The sequence below is a fragment of the Coptis chinensis genome, chromosome 8 (genome assembly GCF_015680905.1).
Source record: "Coptis chinensis isolate HL-2020 chromosome 8, ASM1568090v1, whole genome shotgun sequence".
Classification (NCBI taxonomy): Eukaryota; Viridiplantae; Streptophyta; class Magnoliopsida; order Ranunculales; family Ranunculaceae; genus Coptis; species Coptis chinensis.
Genome location: NC_141463.1, coordinates 1,705,737 through 1,724,664, shown reverse-complemented (window position 1 = coordinate 1,724,664; position 18,928 = coordinate 1,705,737).

Sequence of the window (18,928 nt, the reverse complement as noted above, 5' to 3'; positions counted from 1 at the left end):
CTCCATTAGATATAAGTGATAGATAAAGCTTGTTTGCCTTACTAAACAGGAAATGAATTGGTTTTACAGCACTTGTAATACAACTGATAAAGTGATATGTACATAATAGAGCAGTGGAGCACAATCACACGCTTAGAAGGCAGTTGTCAAAGCATATTCAACATAAATTAGCGAGATGTGAATTGATAGAAAGAGTTTATGACATTTAGTACCAAGTATTTTCATTTTTTTTTTCTAAATAGTATCCATACTTTTTTTCTTGTCTATTAGTACTTCAGTCTCTTTTCCGTCTAAATTTGCTAAGGGCGAGCTCACGTGTTTCTCTAATTAGCTAATGGTGAGCTTGGTTTCTCTATTAGCGAGGCTAAATAACCCATTTAGGTATGTGGACACAAATTACAAACGCATGGAAAGGCAATGGACACAATTAATCACGTAACTAAAGAAACCTAGCGAAATTAGACGGAAAGTATGTGGTACTAAATAGTCGTAAACATCAAATTGTCTAAACTACAGTGGCTATATACGGTCGCTAATTGGCTATCCTGTATAGGTGGCTTGAAATGCCATAATCTACCAGTCTCAAGCCTTGAGAAATGCAGCAAAACATGATTTAAAAAAGAGAACCAGTGTAATTAATTGTAAGAAAATAAAACGGCCTGCCAGTTCTGATAGTTCATTTGCAGCCCACTCAACTCTCGTTTTTGTTGGTTAAAATCTCAAGTTCCTACATATTCATTTTCATGACGATTGGAAATCATCCTATTCTGGCAAACGTTGCTTTCCCTTAAACTAATTGTTGACAATCGTTGGTGAAAGTGAAATTTTTCTTTGAAGCCTCACGGCCACCATATTGTGAAAGAAAGCTGTGTATCTTCCTTTGAAGTGTGGATGCTACCATTAATCACGTTTTTTTTGCTGGAATACCATTAATCACGTTACAGATACTCAGAGCTTCAGAAGAACACCACACATGATCAAGTGTTGTGGTTCCTTCACACATTTCGAATCTATTACGAGCTGAATATTGAAATGCTGAAAGCATTTTGTGGATTGATTTATTTCAACATGAGTCCTTTCAACTTATCCATCGAATTTTTCAAAGCAGTTTCTCACTCTCACCCTCACCAAGCCTGCATTTTGGTTCTCAATTGTCTCATCCATAAGTCAATAACAAAATTTGCGTTGTCACTCTCAGAATTCTCATTTGTTCCTTGGTTTTTCTCTGTGGGACTAGCTATCGATCTTTACTAAATGCCTGAACAGTTTTTTGGATGTAGTTTTGCACAAATTTGGAAGTTTCTAGCAACCATTTCTAAGATGTAGCCGATGCGTCCGGTAAACGCGCAAAAGATTCGGACATCAAATCCTTTTCGGAAACAAAAACGCGGATAGTGTTTACCTATAAATATTGGGTGCGGTACATGCAATACCAAAGTGTTGCATTATTGGCTTTCTTCTCTCTTGTTGTCAACTTAAATTTTGATAAGTTTCCTAACGAAGAAGCTACTTGAAAGTGATCATGGAAGAAGTACCACTTGAGTTACCACGTGGGTTTAAATTTGCTCCAACAGATGAAGAGCTTATCAGGTATTTTCTTGCCAAGATACTCGCCAGGGAACCTCTGCCGGAGTTGTTTAATAACATCATTATGCCATGCGAGCTTTATGGAAGCGAAGCATTTGAACCGTGGCAACTTTTCGAAGGGAGACAGGAGAACGAAGTTTATGTGTTTACCTCGATTAAACAGAAGTACGATGGTGGCAAGAAGATCGGAAGAACGGTTGGAAGTGAAGGGTGGGCATGGAGGATCTCACATAGCTCCGACGTCTTAGATCAAGAGGGAAATAAAATTGGATGCAAGAAGTTTATGAATTATTCAAAGAACAACGGGAAGGTTAAGAGTCCTTGGATGATGTATGAGTTTACAATGAAGGATCACGAAGAGTACGGTCTATGCAGAGTCTTTAGGAAGAACAAAAAAGACGATAACGCTAGTACCAGTGCATCTTCATCCAAGAGGCCAGAGGAGACTGATGATGATCTGTCATATGCGGCCAACAATAAACGTTTCAAGACATCTAATTACTCATCGACATCAACAGCACCAATGACAAGCCAGCCAGTAGACGGTGGTCCTGCGGAAGAATGCCGATCAAGATTTGGATCATCATCACAACCTGATGCATTCGCGTCAACTTCATATGGAGTACAGGAGAAACAAACGGATGTATATGGTAATGAAAATCTTGTCATATGGGATGCAAACCGAAGGGTACTTCATTGCTGAATCTGATCAGTTACACCCTGATCAATATAGTGAAGCTTCGTGTTTTAGCAACTATGCATATCCAGACACACCGTTGCCTCCCATGCAAGGACCAGCAGATGACATACCACAGGAAACCGGAACAGGATCAACATCATATGTGTTGTCATCGACTTTAACTGATGAGTTATGCAATTGGGAATCAACAAGTTATTTGGATTATTTGGATGTGCCTCCTGAAGGGTCCTACTACGATTATCAGGCTGAAGACGAACCAACACTCCAACGAATGGCAAAGCGGGTCCGTGGTCAACACCCAGTTGGCTCATTACCTTACAATCAAATATGATATATTGTACTAGCTATAGAACTAATGTATTTAAATATGGTAATGCAGTAGTGTAACTTCATGTTGCTCAATCAATGAAATATCCTTTTACATTCGTCAGTTAATTGTATTGTTCTTCGTTCTTTTATTATTTTGTGGATTTGTACATACAGTCCGGATGCTTGGCTAGTGGTAAAAGAATGTGCAACATATATGTGTATATGTAACCAGTGGTGGAGACATGAATTTATTCTAGGGTGGGCAAAATACAAAACGAATTACATAAAACATTGTAAATTCCAAATGTCTTATAAGCACGTCTTGGCACTAAAAGACAAAATTATATATAGAGGACGATCAAGATCGAATCTAGAACCATCAAACGGCTACTGTGCTCTTATTTTCCCCGAGATACGTGTTGGCAGCTATTAACTAAATGTGTCGCTCTAACATCATTTTGTGTTTTTTTTGATTGCTATGGGAGTGAATCAAACTCGGGAACCAATTCCCAAAGGCTAGCAGTCAAACCATTTGTTAGATATTCCAAAGGTCATTAGGAATAAGGAAGTGGTCAAATCTGCTTTGGAGGTTTGTATCTGTTTGCCTAACCATTCTCAGTGTTCTACTGTGTTATGTGTCCTTTTTCAAAAGCAATTTGTTTTTTTTTATTTTCATGTTTTGTTATGACAGCGAGAGCTGCTCGATATGTTTAAGAATTACGATCTCCTGGCGGAAAGAAGAATTGAGGCACAAGAGACTATTGGTATAACTATGACGGATTCTTATATTTTACTACATTTTGGTCTACTATTTTGACATCTAAGTTGTTTCATTTTAGGTGATGAAGAAGACGGTTGAGGAGATCCTCGCTCTTGCTCACGTCCGAGCGAAAAAGTATATCAGAAAATAACTAACTCCGGGGGAAGAAGATGAAGAGGGAGAAGAAGTTGTTAGTAGTGACGGTGAGTCCAAAAAAGTGCATACCATGAAAGGTTGTCAAAATAGAAGCTGTGAGGAAGAAACAACCTACCCCTGTTAAAGAGAAACAAGCTGTTATTGTTATAAAAAACACCACGACCTCCCTAACTTCCGAAGATGAAAGAATGTACTGAGGCGGTGCACGGTACCGGACTGTTAGAAGGCCAACACAATCATCGGCCGCCTTGGAGTAAGTCGCGGCGCCCCTCAACTTCGGGAGGAAAAAAAGTTGTGTCCGAACAACTCCGGGCTTTGTCAAACTATACCGTGTCCGACACCTTGCCTCTTTCAAAGTACCCCAAATCACCACAAACGCGTGCTAAATCTAAATCGAGAACTGGAGATATTACCCGCCGTGTGTAGGGGGAATGAACAAGATACCTATTGAATATGCAGAAGGGCCGCTTAACCTGGCAAAACTGATCAACAATCAACAATTGGAGGAGGAGCTTGCTGCAAACAAGAGAATGTCATCATCAACATGTGTGGTGAATCGAGTGCGAGTGGGTGCAATGAAAACAAGAGATCGTTTTTTGGGTTTATTTGCACCTACCTTAGATACCTCGGTGGCTGAGTATGAAAAAATAACCTCCCCACTTTGTGGATTTGATCTAAATCAGGATTTGTATAACATTTCAAATGAGTCTGAAGCGGTTCCTAGCACCGACAACCAAGTACCTACTAAACTTGTATGTATGTCTTCATTTGTTACGACAACAATTATTGCAAAATTGTAAGGATACAAATTCGTAACTCTAACTCCCTCTCCCTCTCGTGTTGTATTGTGCAGGTAGTTCAAGAGACTCACAACCCCAGTGTTATTGAGCCCCACCTATTTGTTGTGGAGACTGCGCAATATATTAACCATATCCCCCCTAAACAAATGGATGGGTTGTTTGACAAGTATCTAAGCGTGCACTTGTCTGGGAGTCAGTCTGATGTGATTTGATAAGAGCCCAAAACTGTAGTTTTAACCCCTTTAACAATATCGCTTTTGACCAATTATGTGATTAATAAGTAAGAGTTAGTACTGTTATCGTGTTCTTATATATTTCAGGCATTGGAGTCAAATATGTACATAAATTCGCCCCTTTTGCGAGATAAAGGAGCAAGGGTTGGTTGCTAAGAAGTTCTATGATAAAAGGCCAAGATTCAAGGAGAAAAATCATTTTTAAAGCCCGGTCAAAGTTGAAAAGTTAAAGTTAACGCGGGCAGAAATAGCGCACAAAAGTCAGCAGAACTTCTGAAAGCCGTATCTTTGGACTCAGACTTCAGAATTAGGCCTACCTTATGTCAAAACGACTGGCTTGGAAAGAGCATTCCAATGGTCCAAGCTTTGAACCAACCAGAGGAGCATAAGTGGATGAAAAGGGATGTTGAAGTCATTTCCAACTGAAAAGCCTTTTGTGGACTGAAGTACTGAGGTTTTGGGCTTGATTTTCCGGCCCAAAACATGGCTCTAAGCCCATGTACGAAATTGTGGATCTGGTCTCTTATATATCAATAGACAAAAGTTTAGCTCTTAATATATTCAAAGCACACTGCCATTTTTGAAATATGCCAAACAATTATTTACCACAAACAAAAAGGGTATGCCATAAATAAAAAATTTCCAGTAGCGTACATGCACTGTAGTTGCCAAATCTAAATGAAAAAAAGAACACTAAGATACCCTCGTAACCCTCGTTAGTGCTTTCACTCTTCTCTACACTTGTATCCACTCACAAATTAAAGAGTTGCTCACAACAAACTCAGGTTATTTTATCGACTATAGTTTCATAAAATTACATAAAGTCATTTTAACTTTTATTTCCTAAAAAATTAACTAAAATTGAAATAATTTATTGTAAACAATTTATTCAACGAATGATAAAATGACAAAGACAACAATGAGAAATTTTCTAAAGATAGAAGAAAAAAAAATACTTTTTAGTTGTAAATTTAACATGAAGGAGATAAAGCAAACAAAACGTACTTGCTCAAACTTTAATTACATATTCAAAACACAGAGATATCGAATAAAAAGTAATGAAAAGAGAAAAAATCATTTTCGATCGTCTAGCTTTCTCAAGCTCGATATATCATAAATCTCTTGCTCAAGAACTTCCAATGGAGAATTCAATTGCTTCGGCTACCTGAATCGTTTGCAGAGATGAATGCATAGGAAATAAATTTGATCAATTCAACAAATAATTAATACTTAGATGAATCAATCATCCTATTATTAGAGATTTTAGAGAGAGAGAGAAGAGGAGCGAGAATATTCGAGAACCGTAGAGATAATACCTTCATATAGTGAAAAGACCAAAATACCCCCAAAATAGATAGAGAAATTACCAAACTGCCCCTGTGACGTACGTGAAAATATTATTCATCATACCCCATATTTTTCTATATAGTAAGATATTGTTGGCCAGTAGGAAAGAAGTGGGCGGGGAATTGGGTGGGTTGGATCTAATTCATGTCCACAACCTTTTTGCCTTGAATTGCCGAATGCCTAATTGGATCACAAAGATTTTGCGATGGGAATTCTCTAAATCAACAAAATTCTCTATCAACATAAAAGAGATATATTACATGTTCTTTTAACAACTCAATGTCATTTGTTCTACCAGTTTATTTGGCCTTAAAATAGTATCATTTACAAACTCATTCGAAAAGATAAACTCGTGTTGTAATGAGACGTAGAATTGAAATAACCGGCGTAGTTTTATTTTATTTTTTCCAACCCACATGAAAAGACAATTTTGACTTATATTAAATTAGAAAGGATACCAAATTCAGGATTATTTTGGTAAGAAAACAAGTAATTACTTTTCAAGTAGGGACTATTTTAAGAACTTTGATGACGTGGCTCACTGTGAGCATCTTGGAAGAACCGATATTAATATAGGTAGGATTTGAAATATAATGATAAATATGAAATAAAATGGTTACATATATAAAATATAGCCAAATATCACAAAATATCGATAATATTGTAAATATCATCAAAATATCAATAATATTTACAGTATTAATTATATATCTCTAAACATATCGTGATATCCCAACCCTAACATATCGCGATATCTCTAAACCCTACCCTTCCAAAAACAACAACAACAATGGCGGCGTGAACTTTCTTATCGCAACTACTCCAAGAACCAAATACTATCTCACTTTTATAGGAGCCAGATTCAATCCCAGGTAGCAGACCTACATATCTGGCGCGTTTGCTCTTCGATTCTTTGTGTAAGAAAGTTAGGGAAACCATTATCCACTTCGATTATCATGGTTATATTGTATGTGAGAATATTCATTACCGAGATGGAGATTTAAGGAATCCGTATCTAGATCATACGCATGAGGTTTTGGGAAGTGAGCAACTGGATTATGTGGCGCTCAATAGTGTTTTTGATTCAATTTGTCAACTGGCTCCGGGAGGAGTTCTTGATAGAGAGACCACCGAATTCGATAGGAATTGCAACAGCCGCCTTCTTCGATATTTAGCCATTATTGGTTCAAAACCAATAATGACCGAGTTGATTACTTTTACGAGGTATATTCGAAACTGTCGACCCCTGTTATAATTTGAAGGTTGGAACTCCGATTTCTCAACCCAGGATAAATTTTGCAAATTGTGAATTTACTGCCTACCCTAAAGTTAGCCCTTACAATCCTTTTGTGAATAGATTGAATCCCTATGTATTCCTACTGATTGCCCTCTCAAATCCACATGCCAACCTAAATACCTATTTACACACTTCGAAGAGATCACAGAATGTGTTGTTTGCAGATCAACTTCGGACCATAAAGATTTTTTTTGGTCATGGTACCTTGAAACATTATCATTCGCCATTAATTTTGTAAGTGATAAGTGTTCTCGTGCATGGATGTTTAAAAACTTGTACTATGACAAAAAAAACAAAAAAAAAAAAAAAAAAAAAAAAAAACAAAAACACTAAAAAAACAAAAACAAAACAAACAATAGACGGCGCAAGCTTTATAGCTTAGGGATAAACAATTCGCTCTTACACGCCTAGGAGCGAAGAGTCTTAGATGAAAGAGACATAATACCGGTTACCTCCCTTAGAAGCCACTCTAGAGGGTCCCTACACATCCGAATGCACATAATCTAGGATGCCTCTTGTCTTGTACTTGCTTGTACCGAACTTGACTCTGCACTGCTTGCCATAGACATAATGCTTACAGAATTCCATAATTGGTTTCTCCAAGTCTGTCAGTAGACCTCGCTTGCACAACTCAGACAATCCCCTTTGGCTCATATGCCCAAGGCGCATATGCTACAATTTTGTGCACTCAGAATTATCACCACATGTACCTACTACTACATCGCCTATCATTGTACTACCTAACAAAGTATACAAGTTTCTATATCTTTGACCCTTCATAATGACTAAAGATCCACTAACAATCTTTAGGACTCCACCATTTTCCACAAACTTGTGACCTTTGGAATCCAAGGTATCAAGAGAAATGAGGTTATTTTTTAACTCAGGAACATGTTTCACATCGGTTAAAGTCCTCACCACGTACACCATCATGCATCTTGACTTGTATAGTTCCAATCCCTACCGTCTTACAAGTCACATTATTACCCATCAAAATGGAATCTCCACTCAAGTTCTCATAGGTAGCAAACCACTTTCTATTTGGACACATGTGGTAGGAACACCCGGAATCAAGAATCCACTTATCGGTCATGTGGTCGTACATTTTGTGTAGACACCGAAAGACTTACATCATCCCCATCAAAGCCGGAAGCAAGACTTGCTTCACTAACATCCTCATTCTCAAACTTACCACTCATCTTGTTACTCTTTTTCGGGATAGGGAAATCACATAGATAATGCCTCTTTTCCTTACAATTGTAGCACCGTACATGTTTTAAAGGCTTCTTAGAACTACTTTTCCACTTGCTTGTGGAAGTCATCTCATTCGATATCACCCTCACCGTCTTTTCTTGTGCTTCTTTATCAAACTTCTCTTCTTCAAACCTTGCATTTGACATCTTGGGAGTCATTTATACAAGGCACACAAAGTAACCCACAAGAAAACTCACTTGTGAATTTTATCAAACACCTTGTCTTCACAAACTTGAGCACTATAGTAGTTAACCCAAAACTCAAATTCCAAGGTTATAAACCAAGCTCCGATACCAATTATTGTGACTAACGCGGAAGCTATCACAACAACTACCAACAAAGTATTCAACATCTCTCCAAGCAATTTCTCAAGATCAACACAATATCAACACAAAGCATATAAACTAAATAGAGAAGATAAAAATATACTCACACAAGACCAAGTTTTACGTGGTCGGCAATTTGCCTACATCCACACGATAAGCCTTTGATAGATTAGATGTACTAGATACAAGATTACTAAGAGGAGCACTCAACACTTACTTAGAATGTATCACTAACACTCACAAAGAATGTTCACTCTCTTGTCTTCTTGGTTTAGTTCTCTCACAATCTCTCTCACTTAGAAAAAGATTTCTCTTACTAAGAAAGGTTGAAGATTCATTTTTCTCACAAAAAAAAAGGATGAAGATTAGGTTAGGTCATGTTTGGGCCTTGGGGGGCGACTTGGGCCTTCGGCTTTTGGGCTTTTCAGACCCAAAACAACAATCTGCTGCTTGCTCTAGAGTATGACAATATTCCAGTTCTATAGTTTTTTGTTTCACATGATCCCTGAGAAAATGGAACCTGGTATCAATGTGCTTGCTTCGACCATGTTGCACTAGATTATTTGCGAGCTTTATTGCTTATTTGTTGTCCACCAATATTGTCGTAGGATCTTCAGGTGAATGATACAACTTCAAAAGATTCTGAAGCCATATTGCTTCACAAACAGTGGATGCAGCTACAACATACTTGACCTTTGCAATTTTCTCTTTTTAGGTTCGTTCACTAGAATCTTTGCAAGACACCCCCACATTTTGAAGTATTTCAGGTTAGGTACATGACCTTTCCATAATTCATATGGTGTCTTATTCCCTGTTTTCTTGTTGGGTATCATATTCTGTATATGGCAAGCAGATAGGATTGCTTCCCCCCCACAAGTTTAGGGAAGCTCCAGAACTTACAAGCATAACATTCATCATCTCTTTTAGTGTTATGTTTTTCCGTTCGGCTACTCCATTAGACTCAGGAGAGTATGGTGGAGTAGTCTCATGAATAATGTCATTCTTGTCACAAAAGTCCTGGAAGGGGTTAGACTCATATTGCGCACCCTATCGACCAGGAAGTCATTTAATCTTCTGGTTAGTTAAGCTGGTTCTCAACTTCAGTTTTGTACTTGAGAAACATCTCACCTGCCCCATGCTTGTTTCTAAGTAAATATATCATGGTGTACCTAGAGAAGTCATATATGAATGTAATATAGTAAAACTTCCTCCCTCTAGACATGGTACTTCTGAATTCACCCAAATTCGTATGAATAAGGGTTAGTAATCCAGTTTTATCTCTAGAAACAGTTCTGCATGGTTTCTTTGTGGCTTTAGTCTCAGCACATATCTCACATTTATCATTAGAAAAATCAGAAATATCAGACCAATAAACCACATGCTTTCATCCTTTTCATATACTGAACATTCACATGTCCTAGTCTACCATGTCATATATTAAAAGAGTCAAGCAAGTAAGCAGAAATAGATTTATTCTCATTAATAATAATGTTTTCAAGTACATTCAACATGAAAATACCACTGTTATTACAATAACCTTTCCCAACAAAACTCTCATTCTTGCTCAGAACGAACTTGTCGCTTTCAAAAGTCACCTTGACGTCAGCTTTTCCCAAGAATGATCTGAGAGATCGATTTAATTTAATCTCGTGAACATGAAGAACATTACTAAGTGAAAGGGTTTTCCCTAAAGTTAACTTCAGAAGAATCTTGCATGTTCCCTCAACAGGAACAGACCTAGAGTCACCCATATAGACTTTTTCATTTTTCACTAGTATGTAGTCTGAGAAGGCTTCAATATCACCACAGACGTGGCTGGTGGCACCAGAATCTAGTACCCAGTTCTTCTTCCCAGTGGCCATGAACACTTGTGATACTACAGCAGCAATTATATCATCTCCCTCAACCATATTAGCATTGGGAGGATCATCAGTGTCTTTCTTGTGTCTGCACTGAAAAGCCCTATGTCCAGGTCCACAAACATAACAATTTCCATTACCAGTACCACTCCTTTTAAAAGAAGTGTCTTTGACCTTGAAATTCTTATTTTTGTTGTACTTCTGCTTTTTAGAGTTTTTGTTGGATTTACTGGGATTACTTTCAATGATATTGGCTTTGGAATGGAATTCCTTAGACAACACGTCATCCCGAGTCTTGTTCTTTTCCTCTATGTGAATGTGAATGATCACATCCTCAAGAGTCATCTGTTTACGCTTATGCTTTATACTGTTATTATAGTGTTTCCAAGACTCGGGGAGTTTCTCAATCAAACATCCAGCAACAAAGGTTTCGGGTAAATCAATACCCTTAGTTTTCAAATCATTAATCAGCACATGAAAATCATGGATTTGAGACGTTACATCTCTATCCTCTCTCATCTAGAACTTTAGAAAAGTCCCAATAGCATATTTCTGAGTACCAACATCCTCTATTACGTATTTTTTGTTCAAACTCTCCCATATGTCATGTACATTCTTATTTGAACAATAAATATCAAATATTTATTAGACAAGGTACTCAAAATAGCATGACGACATACCTTATTCCCATTGAGCCAAGCAGCGTGATTTCTTTCGAAATCATTATAACCCTCCACGGGTGCTGTATCAGTGAGATACTTTGCATAGTTGAGTACATCTAGAGTTGTGAACACCCTTTCTCTCCATCGCTTGAAGTGTGAACCGTTGAAGGATTCAATCTTTGACACATTGGGTAAGTTGCGAGCATTCAGTAGAGGTGCAGCATCTCTCATAGTCGAAGTAACTTCCATGACTTCAGAATTGGTTTATTTGATCCGCGTGGTGTATGATGGTGTAGACATCTTGTTCTTTCCTTAAGATTGTTGTATGCGAATAAAGAAAACAATAAGAGACAAGGACAGAAGTAACATGTAATAACCAAGGCGCGGATTAGACTGTCCTTAAGGAAAGATTGAACACCTTTCCAATGGTGCAGAAAAGCAGCAGTGGTGTCTTCCTCACATGATTCAATGGTTAACAGCAGTTTGACTTCGCACTAGAACAAACTACCCTCTAGAACGGCAGTATAACTCTCTCTGGCGGCTGACAGGAAAAAGAGAAGAAGAATAGGATGGGGTCGAATTCTGTTTCTCTGAAGGTGTGAGTTGCTGTTTTTGGGAAATACTCTATATGGACGCAAGGTCCTATATTTATAGAGGTAAGGTGGTCGGTTCCAGATAGGATAAGGACTCACACTTCCACTCTAAGTCGGTTTCAAACTCTAAAGAGATAAAGACTCATCCTCAAACTCTAAGTCGATTTCAAACTCTAAAGAGATAAAGACTTATCCTCAAACTCTATGTCGGTTTCACCAACAGATAAGTAAGAAGAAACCAACTAGAGATAGGACACCGAAACTAGTATTTAAAAATTGTGCTTATTTTCTCAATCTACTGCACTTGTTTCTCAATAGTAAATTTTGTAACTTGCCCTCAATGAAATATGAAAACCGCGACCCAATGATCCAGTGGGGGCATGAAATATGAAAATCCAAGAATCAATTTTGTCTCCTGCATAATTCTTGGCAGACATGGACATGTGTATGAAATAGGGGGCCCGTGAATAAGTCCACTCAATTTAACAAACTTGGCGGGGTTAACACTAGTAATCTATCTTTTTTTTCATATGTCTAAACAAACATTTCATCAAACATTCATGAGAAGCTCTCTCAATATTAAAGGCAGAGTCCATCTTATCTTATGTGGACAATCTCTTTCTAGTTTGCGCATTCTGTGCCATGACTCCACGTGGACACTCTTAATTAATCATAAATAAAAAGTTTTCTAATACAACACAACTCTAATAAGTTAATCAACATATGACCAGGAAATTTTATAGACTCCAATAAGAAAACATTGCTAAATCAACTCCAAAAATTTATGCTAATAATATTCTTCACAAAAAGTTAGGGGATGTGAATTTTAGAAATGATTCTGGCCATATGGCCGGGTCTAAAATCTTGTTCTATATTAAAACTGAGTACATCTTAGATGGCTCTCTCTTTCTTAGGTGGCGCTCTCCAAATATAGAGATATGCCCATGTGGACTTCTCTATCCTATGTGGACTGCTCCTCCAGGATTGTAAGTTTTGGATTATAAGTTTCCTAATCGGACTTGAACTCTTAAGTATAGAAAGCAAAATACTAGATCAACATGGAATCAAATCAATTTATAAGTTATAACCACGATTTTGAAACAATTTGATATTAGGAAATCTACTATCTATATACTAAAGCAAAGACCTCTCAAAGAGATTTTTCTCTTTCCTAGGTGGCACTCTAATATGAGAAATAACTTTTTATCTCTCCTACGTAGCTTTTCTACAACTTTCTACCATGCCACGTGGACTCTTTAGAGAGTTTGATTCAATTTCCACTTTCCAAAAGAGTGCCTACTTACAATTAATATAACTCTACCACATGGTTTCTTATTTTAGTACAACTCTCCCAACTTAAGTGAAATTCAAATTAGACCCCACAAATTCCGCAAACATAATTTTGTTTAATTTTAGTACAACTCTCTCAACTTAAGTGCAATTCAAATTAGTCCCCACAAATTCCGCAAATATAATTATGTTTAACTAGCAATTATTTCCTCATAAATAGAAAAGAAATTACCACACAAATTCCACATGTATAAAGAATATATCAATTATTTCCTAAAAAATTGAAAACATGGTCTTATTACCCCCGAAATCTCCAAATTATGTACGTATAGATTTTTCTTCAATGTTGGAATTAAATATCAACATCAACCATTTAACAAAACAACTATTTTAGTACAACTCTCCCAACTTAAGTGCAATTCAAATTAGTATGTATAATTATTTCCTAAAACATAATTATTTTTAACTAACTATTATTTTCTCAAAAATAGGAAAGAAATTACCCTACAAATTCTGCAAAAATAATTATGTTTAACTAGCAAAGAGGATGTCGTCATAAAATTATAGGCATTGACACCACCAAAATAAATGTGCATAATGAGACTTAAAATGAAACACACTCATTAAATTCAAAGTTGTAAAAGAATGACTATTGCATTGAATTAAGCAAGACTTGGCACCAAGACATCTCCATCCACTCCTGTGAATAGATTTTGATCTTTCATGTTGGAATTAAATAAAAGAAGATCATTATTGTTGTGGCCAAGTAACCTCATTGCCAGTTAAATAACCTTTTGATCGGAACCAAAAATTAAGCAAACAAAGTTATGTTGCCTAGCGTATAGAGTCCCGTTTTGTGTTTTCCTATTATATAATTTCTCTAATTGACTCAGAGAAATTATGTGTTTGTTTAAAAATCATGAAAAAAGTCTAGAAATTATGTTCTGTATGTGTGTAAGTTCCATCTTAATATAGAATCCATTTGACATAACATCACCAAAACCTTGACTGGAAATGGGGCTTTTGCTTGGACGTCAAAGGGGCTTGGGGAATAGGACATATGGGATAGATTGATGATAGGCGCATTGGAGTATAGGACACACTTGGTCCAAATAAATACCTATTTTAAAATATTGACATGTGACCAGAATACCGCTAGGGATGAGATCGACTAACTGTAACTTGGAAAAATACCATAATTTATTTAAAATCTATAAGAAGGAAATAAATAATAAGATAAATTGAGTAGGGCAAATACACAAGGAGACTCTTAATTGTTGAGATGGCCAAAAAAATTCGAATTAAGCTATCAAGTTTAATATTAAGGGGACTGGGGGAGATAAAAAAAACTTGAATATTTTGTATTTATAACTTATAAGTTCTTACTACTATAAGTGCTTGCTATAGTTTGTACCTACATAGATTAATTGTGATGTATTAATTGGGGTGTTCACGTGTGGTGTCAGGAGTTGCTACCAAATGCATAGTTAAAACCTTCTGTATATTGAAAGGGTTTAACTAAAACATCACATTTTGTGCTTGAATTAGATCGTAAAAAATTTAAATGTAAAATCTATCAAAATGAAGCATTTCCTATTATGAAACTTTTGATCTATAGGGGAAGTTTAAATCTTATTAGCCTTAGGGATTAGGCGAAAAGAAAGAAAGAAAAAAAGAATCGACCGTTCAAATAATAAAAAATTAAATTATAGGGAAAAATGAGAGTAAAAAAATTATAGGGAAAAATGAGAGTAAGAGAGGCATATATATGTGGTATATATCCATCCATATTGAATTGCGGATGCATCAATGATAGAATCATTTTTTAGTAGACTAAATACAAATATAGGTCCTCTAATATATGAAATACAATAAAATAGAAAAGAAATCAAACAATGGAGACAGATGACTACGGATTTTGCTCATTTTATATGAAATGAAGAAGATTTTGCTCAACATGTTCTATTCGATACGGGTAGGAGAAGAACCCAACTCGGTAGTTGTACAAATTGGTTGACGATTTTGAAGAACTGGAAACTAAAGAAAAGTCAACCGATGATCGTGGTAGGTCGTTCATGAAAAGCCAAACTTTTAATCATTTTTAATAATAACTAAGTTATAAAGTCGGTTGTTGAATTGGACTCCTTATGGACATTATCTTGCGTATCAATTCTCAAACCAATCTTTTGCAACACCTTCTCACTCAATGCATCAAAATATTGTCATGCAACCATTTGGTAAGTTTACAGTTCTTTTGAAACAAAAAACAAAGTTAATATATAGTGTCTGACCACCACATCAAGACATAAATATAATAGTACTATATACCTACTACAACATACGTAATTTTGATGCCTAGAAATTACATATTAATTTTATGAACAACACCACTAAAAGCACATCCAAACAAGTAGAAGACGAGTCAATAAGCACAAGTGAATAACTAACATGTTGGGATCCTATTTTCTGAATAATAAGAAATAATAAATGGCTTCAGATGCATAAGGGATAACATGCAATGATTGATTAAGTGTAGTCAGAGCACGCAAAGAACAAAATCTACCTACAATTCTAGAAAAGTATTACAAGAGATCAGTTATTGCCTGTTCAATTTTAGAGAACTTCACAGAAGAGTCCTCAGGAATCGACCAATAAAAGCAGTAAAGATTCTCCATCATCCATGCCTCTTAGGCAGCACACTGTTACCCATTTGGAGTCCCCAACTAAGAGCAATTTGTACAGGAGTCTTCAACAATTTATCTGACACCATACTTAATCTTAGATGCTTACGCACAATACTTTTTAGGCATGCTGAACTAGGGGAACCTAATGGTTAATATCCCTGCAAAGTGAAGGCCACGAGATATGGAAAAAAGCTATGCAAAGAGGGGTATAATATTAAAGTTCGAAGCTTAAGTTCTTTAAAACTTATAACTCACAGATAGATGTACTTTGTTCAATTGGCAAAAGGCACGCAACTGAGGCTGTTGCCAAGATGGGTGGCATTCCACCTGATTGACAACAACAAGGACACTTGAAACTTCCAAAAGCTCTCTGATCCCAACTTTTTTGACAAAAAAATTCTAATACCAATAGCACGAGACTTGCCAAAGTCATAAAGACCCTCCACTGCTTTAGGTTGGAAATTCATGTTAATCTATTATAGTTTTCACACATGGGCAAATTGTATGTGGCGGTTTTAAGAACAACATCTAGATAGGGATTGAGATATATATCTAAATTATTTGGACAATGTAGTTGAATCATTAAAATATGATAATAAGATCTCATTAATGATTTGACCTTATTTTAGATGTAGAAACTGGAGCATGTATACTGATTACTCAAAGCAACATACATGCAAATATACTATGATATACATTAATGTCGTGATACACGTACAATTACACATGACCAAGTATAATAAATATTGGAGAACAAAATTTTCTTTCTTTAGAACAGAAACAACTTATCTAGCCTATTTGTTTAAAAATATCAACAAAAAAAGAATGATGGGCTTCTCAGAACATCCCATAGCAACAGTGTTACTTAAACAATTCAACAACCGAACCGTTACCTATATCACATTACTGTGAACTAAAATACTAGACAGGTTAAAGAGGTGCTGGGGTGGGATGGTCAACGAAGTAGTATATTTCCAAAGAAATAATAAACAATGCAACAATATACTATACATTACTACAGATTTAATCAATTACCAATTCTCTAGAACGAATTTACTCATTGCACTAAAAAATTATTTAAAAATAAATATATCAAATAAATACTTGCAATAACACTGTCAAGAACGAAAAAGAACTGTTGAAGGAGACGAATGCAATTGATGAAGAGCATAAAAGGAATTTAAAAATCCAAAAAGAATATAATAACTTCAAATTAATACATGCCAAAGAGAAATGAAGTAATAACTTCATTCTCAATTTCAAGTTTCAACTAAAAAATTGGACACGGGTTTCACGAAAAAAGGTCGAAATAGGAGACACCATGACACATGCTCTAACTCAAAAGGCACGTACTCTTCACTCTAATAACAACTAAGTTTGGACCAATTATAATAGCCAAGCCTAAAACCCATTAAAGTACTAGCTATTAAATTCAATTTATATGTAAGTCGAATCCGGTATGACTCTCAATAGTCTCAATTTAAACATATGAAACAAGTTGGCAGAACTAAAAAACTGCAATTGGAACAATATATACATGCAATGTTTTTGGGGTTTGGAGGGATGACATATCTAGCTGCAGACTATCTTTAATTTCCAAGCAATGCAAGTCACAAGAATAAGCATAATGGTTTTGAAAGTTTTTTTTTTGTAAACTCTACTTCAACTTGGAAACTTCAAGTGATGATAGTAAAATTAGTAGTTGGTCACTGCCTCATGCCTCATTGGTTGGGTTAGTTGCTTATACTCTTAGGAGTCTTACGCGAAAAAACCATACACATTTTGTGCTTGAATTAGACCATAAATTTTTTAAATATGAAAATTATCATAATAAAGTATTTCTTTTACATCATGAAAGATACCTAAAAGATCACGGGCCTATGCCTGGGTTCAAAATCTAGTCTGCTTCTAAAACAATGCTAATAAACTCTTTTAACTCCACCACCCCTACCAATGACCAATTCAAAATACCAAGAAGTCTTTGAAGGCTTGAAGCATATAGATCTGTTTGGAGCGAGTATTGCAGGTTCCTCTGCCTCTTTCGAGTCACCATACAGAAGTTCTCAATCACATTCTATGAAGGTAGTTTTGCATGCTAATTTTGTTTAAATCTATACTTTATGCTTTAAGAAACAAAATAATTTAACACCGGCAATAGGCAACATGCATTCAAATGGGAATTAACACATAAAATTTGGACGAACTACTAAGGAAGAAGGCTCCACTCTGAATATTTGTCATTTTAGTCTTTTTTTTATTAGCAGTTTCTCTTAATGTGCATTTTCAATAAAGTTTCACTGTACACATACATATCGTTTGATCCACCAACATATTGTTAAGTTTGTGTATTTTCCCATAACTTTTATCGAAAAAAATAATAAAAAAAATACTAATATTTATAATAACTCTCATCATAATTTTATATATTGCATAAACCATCATATCATACATCACACCCAAATAAGTTATTGGAAGAGGAACTATTGTTTAAAGGGAGCTTCAGTTGTAGTTCTTTAATTTTGTACTTTAGACCTTATACATTAGTGATACATTAGTAAGTTCCTGTTAATTAAGGCATGCATGTATGTATTTATGGGCAATAACCACCGTAGTGCATGCAATAGGCTTAATGGATTACATAAACTGTGAAGTTGTCAAAGAGTAAGTATACAGTAAAGCCCAGGGACCATGAGGTATAAAGTAGATCTATATATGCATTGGAATTGTAACCTTAAAAATGCATTGTTCTTAAAAAGGAACATATATTTTAGCCCTTTGAGATTGAATTTCGTTATACAATTTGTAGGGGATTTTTTGAGTATCCCCTTATCTTCCTCTGTGCCTTGTGATTCAGAACCTTTTTCTTGACAGAGAAGGGATGAGATAATTTAGAGTTTAGGGTTAAACCGCCTAGCGGCTGCCTACGTATCTCCTTGTTTATTTAGAAGAATCAAACCCTATTTTAGTGTAGTTCCTAAGAGCGAATTCCTATGGTTTATATAGGAAGAGCTTTGAAAGTCCTAGGGTTAGGGTTAACCTCACCACTTGTGAGTTCCCTTCCATCTTTGGAC